At 38.5% G+C, this 19,154-nt stretch overlaps 1 protein-coding gene and 1 pseudogene across 6 annotated transcripts in view; both read left to right on the top strand.

Moving 5' to 3' along the window:
- Nlk (nemo like kinase) overlaps positions 1-19,154 on the top strand; it is a 123,575-nt gene that overhangs the window by 4,554 nt on the left and 99,867 nt on the right. The gene's annotated exons all lie outside the window — the stretch shown is intronic.
- Positions 17,669-18,235, top strand: LOC134480830 (NADH dehydrogenase [ubiquinone] 1 beta subcomplex subunit 4-like; annotated as a pseudogene).

Genomic DNA, 19,154 nt, shown 5'->3' with positions numbered 1-19,154 from the left:
GATACATTATTTAAATCAACACTATATGTATTTATCTGGGTATTAGATTCACTTAGATTCAGTCAGTTGTTTTGGGAGTTATTTTTCTGGCATAAATTATACAAGGAATTGTATCTGTCCCCTTCCTTTTTATGGACATGCACCTTGGGGTACTAATGGCCAAAATAGTGAATATAATTTTGAGGAAGACTAGTTTTCAATGCAGCCAGGGAGAAATATTTATAGAAACGATGCAGTATTTTAGCATTTAGATTTATAGCCAAACAACTTGGTACCTGACTTGATTTATCTTTCTGCTGAATTTTACTAGTAGAATAACTTATCAGCCTTGGACAGTTGTGTAAAAATAGTGAGTTACCCATTAGCTTGCTGGTAAAGATGGTGCCTTGACAGTTCAATTACAGTTTCATCAACAATTGTCGGCTGTGTTTTATCTCAAAGAGTTCCAGCTTACCTAGTAATGTGAGCAGGGGTGGCCTGACATACATTCGTTGCCAATGATAGATGTTGCTCATTGGTTCTTAAAACATATATTATTTGACCTGCATAATCAGATGTTAGGACTTTGTGTTTTGCATTTCGCCCATATGGATATTTCGTAATACAAAAAACAAAGTATCGACAGTATTTCTGTCATTTGGTGAAGATAATATAAATGTATCCTTTTGTCCATAGTTTGTTCACCTTTGCTAGAGAAAAATACTGTGCTTTAAAAATGTGACAACTTCTGAACAAAGTGCTTCAGGATCTTATGAAACATGTGGTTTTAAGAATTGAAGTAAGCTGACCACATGAGAAGAATTTGAGGACTGCTAAGCCCAGGCGGTTTTTGACACTCTCAACATAAAATATAGATTGGATTAATATTACATGCTGCCTTGGTAAAAGTGAGTCCAGGAAAAGCCTCTACTTTATAAAATTAATGTTTTAGCTTTTTACTAGTCTGATTAATTAAAAAGATCAAAGATCCGTAGATGCATCCAGTCTGTTGTCTTTGTACTTCAAATAAAGTTGCAAAGCTTTGAATGTTTTCGCTTTAATACCTTTAGCAAGTTACTTTTATCCGTATTTCGAAACTTCAGCATCACTGTGGTGATACTTAGTGACTTATTGCTAAGCTTTGCGATCTTGATAATTTTCTCTTTCAGTCTCTCATCTGTGAAATGGGGATCATAGTGCTTAGCTCAGAATTGGTACTAGTGTTAAATGAGGTGATCCTTATAAACCAATATGTCTAGTATACAGTAAATCCTCAGTGGATGCTATTGTAGTTATTTCTGGTAGAAAAAAAAGGACAAAATACTTTTGTTAATGTGTAGAAAGAATTTTCCTTTGTTAGATTTACCATATAAAATCAACATTCAAATTATTTTAGGCATGACTTTAAATACCATAGAGTGTCCTCCTCAATTGTATTTGTGCCAAGGAGATAATGAAGGTTAAATTCAGAACTGAGGGGAAACTACTCTTTATTCTCTCAATTAAAACAACAACCAAACAACTACTTTGGGTATAGTGTAGCTTCGTCCTAGTCATCGTCTGTGCTGTCAAACTATTGTGGATTTACACACTGCGAAGGAGTAAGTGAAGGTTGCTATCACTGTCTAAGGTGCTTTAGTGGAAATTCACTTGCGTTTAAAGGAAAAGTAAACTGCTAAAAATGATCCCTGTGAGGTGGGGAAAATGTGTGCGAGTGAATGAAAAAGTATTCAGTGTAAACTTTCATGCATGGCAGAGATTTCTAACTTGTTCATCTTGTGAAAATTAGAGGTGTGTTTTCTGTTGTCCTCTTACTCTGTAAATAAGAAACTAGATGTTGGAAAAATGGGGAATGCTTTTGGATGGTTGGGGAAAATCCTAGATTTAGTTACACCATTAAGAGTAGTATACTACAAGTGTATTTTGTTAGTAACTGTTTTCCAGGTTAAGAATCTGTAGTGTTGAGAAGTTTCTTTACTATCAGCCAAGATTAACAGGCACTGCTGGGTTCTGAGGGGGTCTGCTTTGTGCAAAGAGCTTTGAAGAACCAGAGCCTGCACCATAAAAAGGAAATGGTTGCTCTTCTAAATATAACAGAGCCTCCGTGTGAAACTAGCAGTGTGGAAATCTATATTGTTAATTTCAACTACAAATAGACGTACCTTTAGAAACTACAGGTTCACGGTCATAAAGAAGAGTTAGAGGAGAAAAGTTGCGCAGTCTAATATTACTGTACCTGTCTCCTGGTGATTGAGGGCCTGCAGCCTATAACATTCAAAATGATTTTAGATTTCAATTCTGAAGATTATTTGCATTATGTTAAAACCATCACAGTATAACAAAGAGTAATTTTTTTTAATTTGAGACTAATATCATGATATTACTAAATACCAACTTAGAAAACAGACTTTTTTTTTTTTTTTTTTTAAAGAACATTTAAAAAACATTGTCTTTTAAACTAGGTAAAACCACAGTATCTCTAAGTCAGTTTGGGGACTGGTGCAGTCAGTCCCCTTTCCATTTGTTATGCTACAGGAGTATATTTGTAAAATGCATTAACTGGATATATGTTTGAATATAGATTCTGAGGTTTTTTTCTCCAAAGTATGGCATCTGAAGAAATGTTATTCTTTGATGTAAAACGACCTCTACTGGGATGCTGGAATGTTTTCTTTACCACTTGAATATGTCCAGGTTTTTATTGACTTCTGTGATAAAATCGAGTAGCTGCTTTATTGTTGTTTTAAAAGTTGTTTTTTTTTTAAAATCCAGTTTATTGATGTGCTAGCAATTTAAGGATCAACTGCATATATTGTGTGCTTCCTTGATATGCTGATTTACTTTATTTGATGGAAGTTGTCAAGGACAAAGAAATGTCTTCCATTTGTCATTTAACCAGTAAAGGGAATGAAGCTACTTGGCAGATTATATTTGGGTTTTAGTTATGATTCCCTGTGCATCCATAATAGTAACTCACTCCAGTGGATTATTTGTTAACTGGGTCATCTAATGCACATCAACAATGATTTCCTAACTAGAATAGCCTGCCATTTTGATCCTGTTGTTGCTTGGGGGGTACTACTGAAGAGTGCCTGAGGCATCGGTTATAGAGCAGTCAATAAGCATGTGCCAAGCTGTGATAGATGTCATTAGTAGTTCAGAGGTACCTCGCCAAGAAATAGTAGCAAAAATTCTAGCATTCTGAAACTACAGAAAGATGATTCTAAGGAACACCTCTGCTCAGATAGAGCCTTTAAGCCTTCTGTAGTGCTGTGAATAAAGTAGTGTATACAGGGACGTGTGACAGGGGTGATGATAAGTGTTCTTTCTGTCGAGGTTCACACCTGTATTTTTAATTAGTTTGGCTAAGTCTACTGTCAGATGGTGAAAGTTTTTGGTACTTGGGCTTCACTAGTCCATATATTTTTGTTGTTAGCTTGCTGTGGACTGGCTGGCACTGTTAAGAAACAGTAAGGAAGGATATTTAGATCCGTGGTTGATTTCTGAAGCCTCTGTCAAAGCCGCTTCTGTCATTTCTGTTGTGTGTGGTGTATTGTGCTGAGCTGCAGGCAATTATCCTGTCTTACACAGGTCATGATCTTGTCTTGAAAGAGTTTGTAGTAACTAAGTAATTTGAAAAATAATGCCCTTACTCTCAGGTAGTTCATAGCCTTAGTAAAAAGTTGAAACTAGTTTGGAATGAGCTTGTCTTAACCTTTTTATCTGAATTCCAGCATTCAGAAGGCTGACGCTTGAGGATTGCTGTAATTTCAAGGCCAGTCTGGACTACATCGTGAGTTCCGAGCTAAGCTGGGCTCAAACTAAGACCTTATGTAAAAAACAAAAAGAAAGTTCAACAAAAGAAAACTCTCTCTAACAACCTTAACAGTGCAGTCTTCTCACTTTGGATAATAGCTGTGTATTGCCTGTGTGTTAACTATTTACTAGTTGTGCTAGGTGATAAGAATTAAAGAGTTGGGGCTGGGGATTTAGCTCAGTGGTAGAGCGCTTGCCTAGGAAGCACAAGGCCCTGGGTTTGGTCCCCAGCTCCGAAAAAAAGACCAAAAAAAAAAAAAAAAAAAAAGAATTAAAGAGTTAACCTTCTGTGGGAGAGAGATTTGTAAATGGATAGTTACAGTTCAGTGCGATAAATGCAAGCTAGATGGTCCCTGGGTATTATTGGGAGCATAGAGAAGACATCTCTGTGGAAGGTGTGCAGCTTCCTAGAAAAGGTAAACTATTCATGGAAGAAAATTGGCTTGTTGGCAAGTGGGCAGTTTCTTCACATAAACTTGTGCTGTGTTTAATGATAGTTGGTGGTTGGGCCCAAATGCCAGATGCCACAATTTGAAGTCGTAGAAAGTGTTGCAGATGGGGTGGTAAGAAGTGCAAGCTAGAGCTAGAGAAAAAAGGGGTTGGGATGTCATGTTGAAGTAGAGGTTGTTGGTGTGGCTGGGTGAGAGGGCAAGAATCTTAAATCTTTTCATGAAGAAAGATACATTCAAGATATCTATAGTTTTAAAACTTCACAAGGGTAATGATTAAAGGACATTTAAAAAAAACTTTATTTTTGTTCTGTGTGTGTGTGTGTGTGTGTGTGTGTGTGTGTGTGTGTGTGTCCCTGTCTTCCCAAGAAAGATAAAGAACATTAACTCTTGTTGGCTTAAGACATTATTATTAGGTTGGTGCTTGGTGTCTTGTATCTTTTTTGAGTCAGGGTCTCTGACTGAACCTAGATTGGCTTGTCAGCAAGCCACAAAGGGCCTCTTGTTTATACTTCCTCAGCACTGGGATTTCAGGCCTTTGCCAAGTGCCCTGATTACCTGAGTTCTGGGGATCTAAACTCAGGTCCTTTACCAATGGAAGCAGCCTCTCCCAATTTTAAAAATAAACCTCTTGTTCGGGGAGATGGGGATGAGAATTAAAGAAGACCGAAACCCTGTAAATGACAGTTACTGAAAGTTTTTAAATAAGAGAAAGATGGATCAGCTTTAACTCTTTGAATGCTTAAATTAAAAGGTAGAGTTGCTAAGGACTGTGTGAGCCTTAAGGGTATTCTGCTGTGGTGGAAGAAGTTACTGGAGGTCAAACTGCAGCTCACTCACATAGGCATATTCACCATGAATGACAGCCCTGTGTGTTAGGAGGCTGTTAGGAGAGTAGGGGTAATCGTTGGTTCACATAAAAGTCAAGGAAAATTAGCATGGAGAAAAGACTATTGTACTTATCAAGAAGATAGATCATCGATGGCATTTGAAAGAATGATTACATCTGAATTTCACACGTTTGTGTGTGTATATGTATGTGAGGGGGAAATTTTAAATGTTTTAAGTATCAGCAGCACTTTTATTGTTATTAACACTTATTTAGATTCCAAGTTTGTGTTTGTAATTTGATAAACCAGAGAACTTGATGTTTGTAGTATAAAAGATGCTGTTTTCTTTGGCAGAAGTGTATGCATTGATATTATAGAATACTAAACCAACTCTGCTAGAAGACAGCATAGATTCTGGTTCTGACATCACTATCAACAAGCCTGGGATCCTGGTAAAGTTCTGAACCTTGGTTTCCTTGTTTATAAAAAGCCTCTGCTTTCTAAGGGTTTTATAAAATTGAATAGGGCATGAATATTTGAAAGGCATGATGACATTATTTGTGGGCAAGTAAAATCTGCTAGTGACCACAGCAAGTTTCTTCGGGACAGGTAACTATTGAAATATTTAAAGGTAATTGTTACCAAGGTTTAAAGGAAGAGCAAAGGCTAGGGAGAAGCTCAGTTGGTAGAGTCCTGGCCTGGCACACACAAAGCCAGGTAAAATCAGGCAATGTGGTAACTCCTGTAATTCCAGCATTTGGGATGTAGAAACAGTATCGTCCTCAAATACGTATATAATTGGAGGTTGGAGGCCAGCCTGAGATACCTGTGAGACCCTGTCTGGGGTTTGTGTGTAGGGTCTGGGGGAGGTGAAATGAATGTCACCTTGCTCAACTTTGAGATCAGATTTTAGTACAGGTTTTTTAAAAAAATACTTATGTATGAGTGTTTGCTTTCATGTATGTATGTATGTCTAGTGTGGCTGGTCTGGAGAAAGAAGAAGGGGTTAGGTCTCCTGGAATTGGAATTCCACAGGAATTGTCGTAAGTGCAACAAGTCCTTTTAACTGCTGAGCCATTAAGATCAGATTTTATTTTATTTTATTTTTGGTTTTTGAGACAGGGCTTCCAAATGTAACCCTGGCTGCCCTGGAACTCACTCTGTGGACCAAACTGGCCTCAAACTCAGAGATCTGCCTGGCTCTGCCTCTCAAGTGCTGGGATTAAGGCATGTGCTACCACTGTCTAGCTGAGATCTGAGTTTAAATATTTAGTTGTTCAAGAGATTTCTCTCCCTCCTATTACTGATTGATTGGTCAGGATTTTACATGTCAGTTATGGAGAAAAGCTTGCCTACTGGGCAGTTAGATGTTGTTATTTTCCTGGCTGCAAAACACCTTTTACTGTTTTAGATTTCTTTCTTTGTGGTCAGTGTCAATGGGTAAAAGCAGTTACCAAGTGATCCTGAAGACCCAGAATCCAGAACTTACATTCTGACTCCCAAATGTTTTCTTAATTGCTTCCACAGACCTGCCATGGCACATGCATGCCTCTGCTCAACATAATGACAACCATAGCAATGATGATAAAATAGTCTATTCCTACTTTCTCTTCTTGTGCATGCAAGATGAGTGTTTTTACCACTGAGCTACATCACAGACCCTCTTGTCACCCAGGCTGGCCTTGAACTCACTGTAGCAACGTTCTGCCTCAAGTTTCCAACATTAGGCCCTGCTCATGTTTTTAAAGTTTTAAATAAAACCTAATAATAAGCATTTTGGTGGTTTTGTTGTTGCATCAAGTAAGATGACTGGGGCAATGGCGTGTGTATTTACATTAATTTGTAAGTTAGGTTCTAAAATTGGGTAAGGCACTTAATTTGTAGAAAGGGACTGTGACTTCCTAGGTGGTTCTGCAAGGGAAGGAGCTTTCATGGGTGCTCCCAGCAGCACTGCCCAGAAGGGAAATACTGAAAGCTATGCACATGGTTTTACATGCTCTAGACACAGTGGAAAAAAGGCAAAAGAAATAGGTGGAATTATTTTTAGTAATATGTTTTATTCGACTCTTTATATTGAACATAACTGTCATTTTTTTATACTTAGGTTACAAAAATCCAGTTGCTTAGAGCACATCTCAGTTTGAACTAGGCACTTAGGGACAGGTTTTTAGTACATGTTCTGTCTACCTCATTGACCAGCACAGTTTTAGTCTTTAGCCCCTGCTGGATTTATATGCACTTGCGTACCAATCCAGGTTAATGGAGATAGAGTGTTAAAAGTAACTATGTAAAAAGTTAAAGGAAGAATAAGAAAGACCTGGGATATATAGTTCAGTTTGTAGAGTGAGGGTGTAGCAAGCACAAAGCTTGGGTTTGATCTCTAGCACAGCATAAAATTGGAGCAATCTGGCCCTCTTCTGCACCTTCCTGGCCGTCAGCTGAGTGGACAGGCCAACTCCCATCAGTGGATTCAGGCAGGGCAGTCAGTCATTAATGATCAACACATTCATCTAATTTATGTCAGACTTAGACAAAGTAAAATAATGTCTTTGTAGAGGAATTTTCTTGTCTGTCCTGAGTCACTTGGTGATATTTCTCTTTGCTCTGAAACTTCCTCAAGTGGTAGAAGGTAAAACTGGTACCTGGTCCTTGTTGTCTTTACTTTTGTCCCAATTAGAGCAGATAATCTCAGGTGGTTTCTTTCTTTTCCCCCTAGTGCCATGGGTTTTTTTTTTGTTTGTTTTTTTTTTTTTTATCTAGGTAAAGTTCTCAGTTTTGTCTTCAACTTGAGTAATACAGAACTCGGTGGTGTCAGACAGCCAACTCCTTACTGGGAAATAAACAGCACAGAAGCTTTTGCTTATCTCTTCCTTGACTTAAAATTCTTGCTTTGAGCTACAGAGCAAGGTGAAGTGAGGCATTTGAACAAATAGATAAAATTAGTCATTTGACCTAGATTGCAGCTTTTCCCCCTTTCTGTCTGCATGGATAAAAATCATCCTCAATTTACATAAGCAGGTGATTTTTTTTCCTACATGCTAATTTTCTTAATGTACCATAGCAAAGAGCTACAGAATTGCAAATTGTGTAAGTAAATTGAAATAAATCAGGTGACTTTATTTCACTGTATCATCTTACTTAAACAAAAGCACCCAACTGGTGCAATTATCAACTGATTGTCTTGGACAGCTGAACTTAACTCGGACCTGCAGTGAAGGCTTCATCCCGCCCTTTCTTCACACTCCTCCTCTTTCTGATGTTTGCAGTAGGGGAACTACTTTACTCCCACAGGACTGGCCCTTTAGTAATACAAATGTGGGGAAATTTGAGCATATTGAAAGTAATCTAGAAGCTGAGCAGCAAGCGTGTGGGTAATGTACAGGCACAGGTGTGCTTGGAGTGGTCGCTAAGAATAATGTGAGAACTTTACATTTTGTTTAATTGGTTGGGGGTCTGTATTTGTTTTTACCAGGTTCTTTACGTTACAGTAATTGGGGTTGTGAATTCAGTTGGGTGTGCACTACAGCCGAGGTTGGAAGTAAACGTTGATGTGGTTTTTAAAAAAACATGATGTGATTAAAACATATCAATAAGTAATTGGTGTTAGGGACCGTTTCCAAGAAATCAGGAGGTGAGATTATACCAATCAATACAGCACCTTTCCTTATTCAACAGTCTAGTGTTAAAGTTACTAAAGAAGGCATGCCATTCAGTTTCTTTCTGTTTTAGTTGTGTGTGTGTCAGTGTGCGTGTACTTAGCAGTGTTGGTGACTGATCCAGGACCCACATGTGCTTGGCGAGTGCTCTGCCTCTGAGCTGCAGGTCCACCCCCAGATGTTACAGGTTTTATCATTTCCCGGCAGGGATGGAGACTGCATTATACTCCCTGTGGCTTTGAAGCAATGACTTGGAAATGAATCATAGTTTTAAGTGAGTGAAAGTTGAGCTAGGCTACCTACATACTCTTTTTCCAGAGTTAAGGACAGCGTTTAAATACATCTGTGCTTAAGTCCTGGTTCTGTCCCTCGTTGGCTGTGGGCACATCGTTTTCTCTCGGTGCCCCATGATCTTCAGGCATTAAGTAGCGTATGCAGGGATAGTAGGTTGTTGCAAAGTGACTATGTCTGTAGTCTTAGAGCTAAGCCTGGTGCAATGTAGATGTAGCTATTAGTTTTAGTTTTAGTAAAAGTAAAGAAATACTATTTTCTCAAACTAACTTATGTTTGTTGACAAGTATGCAAGTATGTGTGTGACTCTACTAGAGATTTTATTTTTACAAAATTTTTTGTTTGTTTGTTTGTTTTTTAAAGTCCTTCCAATTTTAGAACAAGCTTTTCAGGTCTAGCTTTTTTTTAGTGAATAAAAGGGAGATTTTTTTTTTTTTTTTTTTTTGCCGGCTTTAATTCTCAAAGTAATAATGTTTACACAGGTTCTCAAACATTATAGAAAAAACAAAAGAAAAGGAAAATGCTTGTAGTCTATACCACTGATAACATTTTGTTGTTTTGTTTACACAGCTTTTAAGGACAGGAAGATATTATTAGAGTTAGGTGTTTGTTTCACTAGAGTTATATATAAAGTTGGGTTTTTAGCAGTTTGTCTTGAGCTTTAAGTTCTTACAGCCCAGAGTTGTACTTGAAAGGACCGAGTTGTAGAGCTGTGTACTTTAGAGCGCATCTAGTCTCTTCCTCACACAAACTGTTGACTCGGAACCCAGAGAAGCTGAGGGACTTGGTTAGTCACACAGCCGAAGCCTCTGTTCTCTAATCTTAGGAGTAATTCTTCTTCCTTTAAAAACAGAGGAGGTCCCCATACAAAAGCACAATAGAACCAAACCAAACAAAAGTTAGACATGAAACCTGCAGCAAAAGTATCTTTGGGGAAAACCCTAATATTTAAAACACTTGGTTTTGTATGCAACAGCGACTTGAGTTTGGGTTTGGTGTGACAAGTGATAAAACTTGTAGGTAAGGGACAGTGCAGAAGGTGGCTCAGAGAGTAGTACTAAGGAGTACAACAGTGGTTCTCAACCTGGGGCTCTAATGACCTTTTCACAGGGGGTCACCTAAGACCACAGGAAAACAGATGTTTACATTATAATTCATAACAGCAAAATTACAGTTATGAAATGGCAGTGAAAATAATTTTATGGTTAGGGGTCACCACAACATGAAGAACCATATTAAAAGGTCACAGCATTGGGAAGCTTGAGAGCCACCGGGCTGGAGATGGCTCATCAGTTGAGAGCAAAAGTCTCTCCTGTTAAATGTAACAGTTTTGTATTGTACATCTATTTTGAGTGCATTAAGTGTAACAGTTTTGTATATCTATTTTGAGTGCATATGCCCCCACCTCTTTTATTTTAATTTTTAAAGATCTACTTATGTGTATGAGTGTTTGCTTGCATGTATGTATGTATGTACAACATGTGTATTCCTGTTGCCTCAGGAAGCCAGATGGTGTTGGATACCCTGGTTGTGAGCTACCATGTGGGTGCTAGAAAACAAACGTGGGCTCTCTGGAAGAGCAGCAAGTGCTCTCAACCATGGAGCCATCTCTCACGTCCCTCTTCATTTTTTGAAAGACTGTAAGTCCCAGAAAATTAAAAAAAAAAAAAATTCTCAGTCATCTATCTAGATCAGCATTCGTGACTTTCATTTTATCTGCTTTGAGACTGTTTGCAGAAATGGCTAAGACTGAGTTTGATTTAATTTATACTTAAAATGTTAAGAAATTTCTGGTCACTGCATCAACTCACCATTTCATGTAGTAAGTTTGGCAAGCTTCCCACTAGAGAAGGATTTGGACTCTTTGAATGCTATGTTCTTTTGCTTAGCATGCAATCCAGTGCAGATCACATATGGAATAGAAACATGTTCCTGGCAAAGCGAAGCATCAGAGCAGAGATGCCTCATCCTGCAAGGGCGTTCTTGTGGAAGTAAGAATGTTTCAAAATATGGATCCTAAATCCAGTTTCACAGTTTGGGTACAAAGGGCATGATCTAGACTGTTGTGGGATCAAAGTTAAGTTTTTTGTTTTGTTTTCTGGTTTTTTTGAGAGAAGGTTTCTCTATGGAGCCCTGGATGTCCTGGAACTAATTCTGTAGGCCAGGCTAGCCTCAAACTGTCTCCCAAATGCTGGAATCAAAGGCGTGCACAACCACTGCCAGACTTACTTGGTCAAAGTTGAATTTTAAATTATGCTAATACATGAGCTGCTGCTGATATGATTTGCATTCACCCATTTCACTGCTGTGTATTTTTTTCAGTACCAAATAATTCCTTTGTTAAACTCATTTTCAGTAAATGAGCCATTGTTTCCCAAAGGTTAGATTATTTCTATATAAAGTACAAAGCCCTAAGAAATAACTTCTCCAGTGTAAAACATTAGTTAATGATTAGGAATGATGGAAGTCATCATTCTGTAGGTTAAATTACAACTGTGTGTATGAAAGGGCAGCTGCTGTGTCTGCTCTGGGCCACATGATATACTGGCTTTACCAGAAATGAGCTGGCAGCAAGACCTTAACCACAAAATCTTTTGGTTTAGTTGTGAAAGGGGTTTTCTGTCACCAACACAGTTACATACAGAGTTTTTTAAATGCCTAGACCAAGGTGGTTGGAGTTGAAATCAAAATGACTCTGATGGGCCACAGTTACTGGTTTATTTGATGCAGAAGATATCAGTCTCTGCAGGTAAATCACCTAAAATCCCTCGTCAGGAAAGATGAAAATAGAACACTAGACTGTTTAACTGGGTTAGCTGGTTATAGTATATGTTAGCTGTCTTTGTAGATGGGGTAAGCTTCAAATAATTAGTTTTTAGGTGTCATGAGGTAGCTCTTGCCTGTAATCCCAGCACAAAGGAAACTGAAGTGAGAAGACTGCTCTAAGTTGAAGGCTAGCCTGTGCTACAGAGTAAGATGCCATTGATTTAGAAAACACAAAAACCAGAACAAGGCTCCCAAGAATCTAGTTCTTATAATTTCCATTTTCTTTTTCTTTTAATGTAGATGGTTGCTCTTGGAGACACATAAGCTAAACTTTGCCTTTTTTTCTTTTTCAATGCTAATGAAAAGTAAATGCTGATAATGACCATAAGCTCCTTCTCTACCCACAGCTCCACTGAAAGGGATGTTTGACAATGGCTCAGACATGTTGGCTTCCTCAGAGAGGGGTGCTTGTTGAATCTTTAGTTGATTTTTTTTTTTTTAATGTATATGAGTACACTGTAGCTGTCTTCAGACACACCAGAAGGGGGCATTCAATCCCATTACAGATGGTTGTGAGCTACCATGTGGTTGTTGGGAATTGAACTCAGGACCTCTGGAAGAGCAGTCAGTGCTCTTAACCGCCGAGCCATCTCTCCAGCCCAAGTTTAAAGTTTTTAATGCAAGTTAGTATGGAATGGTGGGTCTTGAAAAAGAGTGTTGTCATGTACTTCAGAGTCCCTACTTCTTCGTGCAGTGGAAGGCTTTCTATGGGGGAACCCTTTTAGTGGTGTTTAGACAGCCTCTATGGTAGTGGTTTTCTGTGTAGTTGGCTTTTGTCTTTTATAAGAGCCCTAGTCTAAAAATAGTACAGGGTAATCCAACTGGATTTCTAAAATCAACCTTTTATTTTGAAAAGGAAGTCTCTTACCTTATATGTTTTCTATGATATACATAAAAATGTTATTGAATTGTTAGGGAAAAATAGCACCTTCAATAGCTGGATCTCATGGTAGAAAACTGAGAAATCTAGTTAACAGAAACTCACGTCACGCTAACATCAAAGACACTCCAAAGCACTCTGATACTAGCATAGGAAAGAGTTTAGTTCTGAGCTTTTTTTTTTTTTTCCTTGTTTCTGTTTTATGAACTTAGACATAGGTGGTGGCTTATTGCTCCTGGCACCTTGGATAATGGTGCTCAGTAATCCGCAGATGTGCTTAGAAGAATCTGAAGGCTAGGGTAAGCCCTGCTTGTTCCTTATGTGTTTTAGAGGCTGGTCTTTATCAGATACATGATTTGTAAACATGCTCTTCCTGTCTGTGGCTTGTTTTGTTTTCTCATTCTTTTGATGTTTTTTTTTTTTTCAAAAGCACTTTGACTGAGGAATGACTTATTCTCAGAATTCTGCCACTTAATACTGAATTCAGTAAATTCCTAAGACAGTTGTGCAGCCATTGTGACCATCTAGTTGTAGAGGAATTCTGATAATATAATCCCACCAAAATACCCTAAACTGTGTTGCTTAATTTTATTTAGTTGAGGGCTTTAGATAAATTATAAAGATTAGGTTTACTTTACTTCCAATTGGCTTAGAGGAAAGTATAAATAGACTGTGTGGAACCTGTTAATTTTTTGTTCGTTTTCTAATTACAAAGGTATAAAGAATTGAAATGGGTTGCTTTATTCTATGTCAACATTTTAATGAATCTTTGAGGAAGCAGATGAATCAGGGTTTATATAGAATCTGTGTAGATGCCCTTGCCCCACAAGTCTGACAATCTGAGTTTGATCACTGAAACTTATAGTGGAAACAGAACTGCCACCCAAAAGTAGTCCTCTGACTGCCATACATGCATATTAATATATTCATATCACACTAATAAAATTTTAAATTATGAAAATTGAGAAAAATGAAGGGATCTAAATACATCATATCAAGAGTACCCTATTTATTTAAGTGCTTCAAGAGGAGAGACAGAACTAGGCTAAATGTGTGTCTCTTTGCGAGCCAAATGGAAAGGCTGATTCCTCTAATCCCAGCATTGTGCTGAGGCCCCAAGAACCCTGAGCTTGAGGCTAGCCTAGGCTACATGGACCTTATCTCAAAAAATGCAAGTGGACAAAAATACTCCTTTGAAGCATACCTATGATTTTTCTTCTAGCTAAATTTTATGGTGTCCTCTATTACATAGTATTTGCACATTTTCACCATTCTTTACCAAATAAAGCTTTTCTTTTTGGTTAAACTTGAATTTTTTGATCTGCTACATGAAGGTGAAGCCTTATTTCTTCTTCTCTTCCTGGAAGTGGTTTTGTGTGCTTGGTTTATCAGAAGTTCATTGGAGTGGGCCATGAACATAAACTTAATACTTTTTATGTGAAGAGTAAGAGGCACTCCTGGTATAGACCAAGGAGAGGTAGAGACCAAGAGAACTGGTGTTTCATAGCAGATGTAATCTGAGTGATCTCAACTTGACTGTTAATAAAAAGGAGAGTGTTTTCCTAGATTTACGGATAACTACTGTGCTTCATCTGTGACTGTTGCTGGCTACTTTTACGTCAACTTGATACAAGCTAGAGTCATCTGAGAGGAGAACTTCTACTGAGAAAATGCCTCCAGAAGAACTGGCTGTATGGCATTTTAAATTAGTGATTGATATGGAGGGCCCAGCCCATTGATGATTGTGCCATCCTTGGCCTGGAGGTCCTGGGCTCTCAAGCAAGTTGAGCAAGTCAGTAAGGAGCACTCCTTCATGGCCTGTGCATGAGCTCCTGCCCCCAGGTTCCTGCTCTGCTTGAGTTCCTGCTCTCGGATTACGTGTGATGATGAATTGGTGTATGGAATAAACCATTACCTTCCGAACTTGCTTTTGGTATTTCATTATAGTGATAGTAACCCTAAGACAATGACTGAAAAGAGCTTGCTTGTAAGGCCTGCAACTTTGCAGTCTCTCTAGACAAAATGTCTAACAATCTGTTAATTCCTTTAAAAAGATAAGAAACCCAGAACCAAAGCATCCAAGACTCGGCCTCTTACTATCTTGTGTCCTATAGTATAAACATGGTGTTTTGGTCCAAAGCTAAGATCAACCAGGAAGAGGCTGCAGGATACCCTAGACTTTTAGCTAAGACACTGATGGAAGCCAACAAAAAAGGACAAGGAGCAGTGCAAATAAGCATAAGTAGTTCTTGCTGCCGTCATCTCCTTCCAAGCCTTAGTCCAGTCAGATGTAAGAATCCAGGACTGTTGAGGTGGCTTAGCAGGTAAAGTAGTGCTGTCAAACAAGTAGATGATGAGACCTTACAAAATATATGGAGGGGGGAGGTGAGAGGGGTGTGTGTGTGTCTGTGTCTGTGCAATGGCTGGCATCTGAAGTAGGGGAAATCACTGAATTTTAGGCTAGCCTGGATTACAGAGTGAGATGCTATCTTTAAGAAAATAGAAACCTGAATCTGAGGTCGGGAGAAATTTCATTTTAAGAAAACTAAGAGTTGGATAATCCTTAGATTAATTGATTTTAAAAGTTACATTTAATTAATTTGTGCGAGTGAATGAGTACCACAGTGCATGTATTGATCAGGGGACAACTTGTAGGAATCAGTTTTCTCCCTCCTTTCATATAGGTGCCTGTGGTCCAACTCAGGCCATAAGACTTGGCAGCAATTCCCTTAACCAAGTGAGCTCTCTCCTTGGCTTGATTGATTGATCTAAATAGGGCCTTACTGTGTAGCCTGGAACCCACAGAGATCTGCCCGCCTCTACCTACAGAGTTAAAAACATGCACCACCTCATTTTATTTTACTTTTTTATATTCATGCTGGGGTATAGGGTTACACTGTAGTGTACATGTGAAGGTCAAAGGACATCTAGCAGGACTTGCTTCTCTTCCTCCGTGAGGATCCAGGGATTAAATTCAGGTTACCAGGTTTGATGGCAAGCTACTTTATCAGCTGAACCATTCTGATGGCCCCAAACCTAGAATTTTAATACTGATTTAGCATTAGTTCTGTGTGTGTATGAATGTGTATACAGGTACAATATGCTAAGAAAAATCGTGAAGGTACTGTGGAATATTTTAAGGTTTGAGCCAGGACAGTTATGGAAGACAAGGAAAAGCACAGGGAACAGAGTACAGATGCAGTCAGTCCTTGCTGTCATTTGTTCCCTAAAAAGTATTTACTGAAATGTCTTCCTAGAGAGAAGATTCTATTACAATCTAAAAGCCCTTGTATGTTGCTTATGTTTGCCGTCTATATAAATAAAGTTCCCAATTCCCATCCCAAAGATGTCAAACATGAGGAAGTTTTACCCCTTTGTCCTCATAGAAGTTCACTTAGTCGAGTGAACATCCCATTTCTCATTCTTGGGATTTTTATGACAAATGAGGATTAGCAGAAAGGAATTAAGACCAAATAAGAACCCTGAGAAGTGTACTTTAGCTAAAAAAAATATGTGAATGAAATGGGAAAAGGGTGTTTACTTACTTGTTGAAAATGATAAGCCTTGAGAAAAGTTTGAGTAACGTAGTATTTATGGAAAGCCCTACAGACATAACAGGTCTGTGCTTTTAGCCCTCTAAGTAGCTTAAATAGCTATGATTTCAGTTAAATGGCTTTGTGAATGTCCGGGTTTAAAATGTCAAAGGCAAATTTTCAAACAAAGCTGTAGGAGTGTGTATCTTTTATTGGTAATTTTGGATAATAACATTGGGAGTCAGGAGAACACAGTCGATGGCAGCTACTCAGTAGTGTAAGGCTGACCAACACAAGTTCAACAGGTAGAAATTTAATGGAATTGTTCGAGCTTGGTGACATTTTTAGGTTAGGGGACGTATTTTGAAGACCTGTGGACTAGGCTATGAACATTGAAGGTAATCTGGGAACAAACTTAATATGTTGTATATAATGTTGTACAGGGAAGGCCGGCATGAAGGAAGTTAGGTTCTCGGGAGAGTATAGAGTCACATTTTGCTGCTTACTGGTGGTGTTTTAGGTAAATTGGCTGGACTGCATTGTATCTCTGTCTCATCTATAAAACAGAGGCTGTAATGGTATTTATCATTGATTTTTTTTTGTGTGTGTGTGTGAAAATTCGGTGTAATAATCATAAAAATGCTACATTATTTTATTCATAGTAAAATATTTTGTTGTAAATATCAAGACATTACCTGTTTGTATTATTATTTATTAGCATATCTCATCCTGGTTTTATGGAAAAAAATGAGTAATTGTGGTAACTAGCCTTGTGGATGAGACCAGCAAGGTTTTCCTGGCACTGTCCTTACCTGGAAGAAACAAGAAAATACTTGAATATTTGTAAATAAATTACCGTTAAAGTATACATGCGGTACTGGGGGAGTAGCACAGTGATAGAGCATTTGACTGTATGAATGGCAAACAAAAGAGAAAAAAAAAAAGATACTCACAGGCTTCTTATGAGATGCCCAGGGCTTCATTTTGGGCGATTCTAAAAGGACATGTTCCAGCATGTGGTATTTTGCCAGTTATACAGTGACTTTATTTTTTTTCTTAAATAAGCCTTGATTAAAGGAATGACACCTCAGTGAAATTTTAATGATGAAAGGATACAGGCATCTTTTGATCCAACCTTTTGATGTTGCAGCATGGCATTGTCATCTACAAAGGTTACTTGAGAACCGCAATTGAAACTTTTCTTAATTGCAAAAAGTGGGGCTAGTGGTTAAGAGTATTTGTTCTTTCATAAGGAAGAATCCAGCATCCAAATCAGGTAGCTTAGAACCACATGCAACTCTAGTTCCAGGAAGTCTGACATTCTCTTCTGTATGGGTATCTTGAGTGTACGTGATACACATACATATGTCCCCTACCCCCATGAATTCACAAAAAAAACCAATCTCAGTGTTAATGATGTTTATGATTTTGTGTTGAGCTACATTTATAGCTGACTTGGTATATGTGGCCCATAGGCTATAGGTGGGACACAGAGATTTTTAAAGAATTACAGTGTAGAAGAAAGTATTTGGAGAACCAAGATGTCGGGTTCCAAGTATAAGCCTGTGCCCCTGGCCACTCTCCCCAGCACCCTCAACCCTGCCAAGTATAACGAGTCTCCAGAGACCTGAAAGGTGCAGGTCGAGCACATGATCATAAGGGCCCAGCTTAAACGGGAGTATCTGCTTCAGTACAACGACCCCAAACACCAAACGCACACCGAGGATCCTGCCTTGATTCTTTGGGCCTATGCAAGATCAGCAAATATTTATCCTAAGTTCAGACCCACTCCCAAGAACTCACTTTTAGGAGCCATGGCAGGTTTGGGGCCTCTCCTCTTCTGGTATTATGTTTTCAAAACAGACAGGGACAGAAAGGAAAGACTTACCCAGGAAGGAAAACTGGACAGAAAGAAAATTTAACACCTCCTACTAAGTTTGGCAAGGATGACTCTATTCTTGCATAAATAAATCTATTAATCATTGAAAAAAAAAGTATTTGGACTCTACACATCTGAAAGATCACTTATATCTAGAATTTCACAAAGAGCACTCAAAGCCTAGGACTGAGCTAGGAATGTAGCTCAGTAGCAGAGACTGCCCAGCATGTGCAAGGCAATTGGCTAGATCCCCAGCATTCCCCAAAGGGAAAACAATGCTAAACCTTTTTTTTTTTTTTCTTTCTTCTTTTTTTCGGAGCTGGGGACCGAACCCAGGGCCTTGCGGTTGCTAGGCAAGCGCTCTACCACTGAGCTAAATCCCCAACCCCAACAATGCTAAACCTTAAAAGTGGGCTAGGGCTTGGATAAAATTACTTAGTGAAAAAATAATAGAAATATGGCTGAGAAACACTTGATATCTAACATCCTCAGTGATAAGGGGCAGAAACATGCAATGAGACAGTCTACATATCTATTAAAGTAGCAGTAATTAAAAAGAAAAACCATAGCCATTACCAGGTACTTATAAAGATGTAGAGCAAATCAACTTGTACTTCTCTGTGCATGTGTGTAAAATTATAATCATCTTTAAAAACAGTTTGTCATTTTCTTGTAACCTTGAATATGACGTGGCTATTACCCTACTAAATATTAAGAGAAATGAAATTTGTTGTCTGTACAAGATGAAAAGAAATATGAATAAGTGTTCATCACAGCTTTATTTGTAAAAGCCAAAACTAGCCATGTGTGGTGGCACACATCTTTGATCTCAGCACTCTGGAGGCAGAGAGGCAGGTGGATGGATCTCTGTGAGTTTGAGGCCAGCCTGGTCTGTGTAGTGAGTTCCAACCAGCTAGAGCTGCACAAAGGGCCCCTGTCACAAAACAACAAAAGCTCAAACTATAAAAACCTAAATGTGGTGAAGAGCTCTCAAGTTACAATGTACAAAATGCAG

This window comes from Rattus norvegicus, chromosome 10, assembly GCF_036323735.1.
Source record: "Rattus norvegicus strain BN/NHsdMcwi chromosome 10, GRCr8, whole genome shotgun sequence".
NCBI classification, from domain to species: domain Eukaryota; kingdom Metazoa; phylum Chordata; class Mammalia; order Rodentia; family Muridae; genus Rattus; species Rattus norvegicus.
Note: the sequence above shows the minus strand (reverse complement) of the source record. Positions and strands in the feature narration are given on the sequence as shown.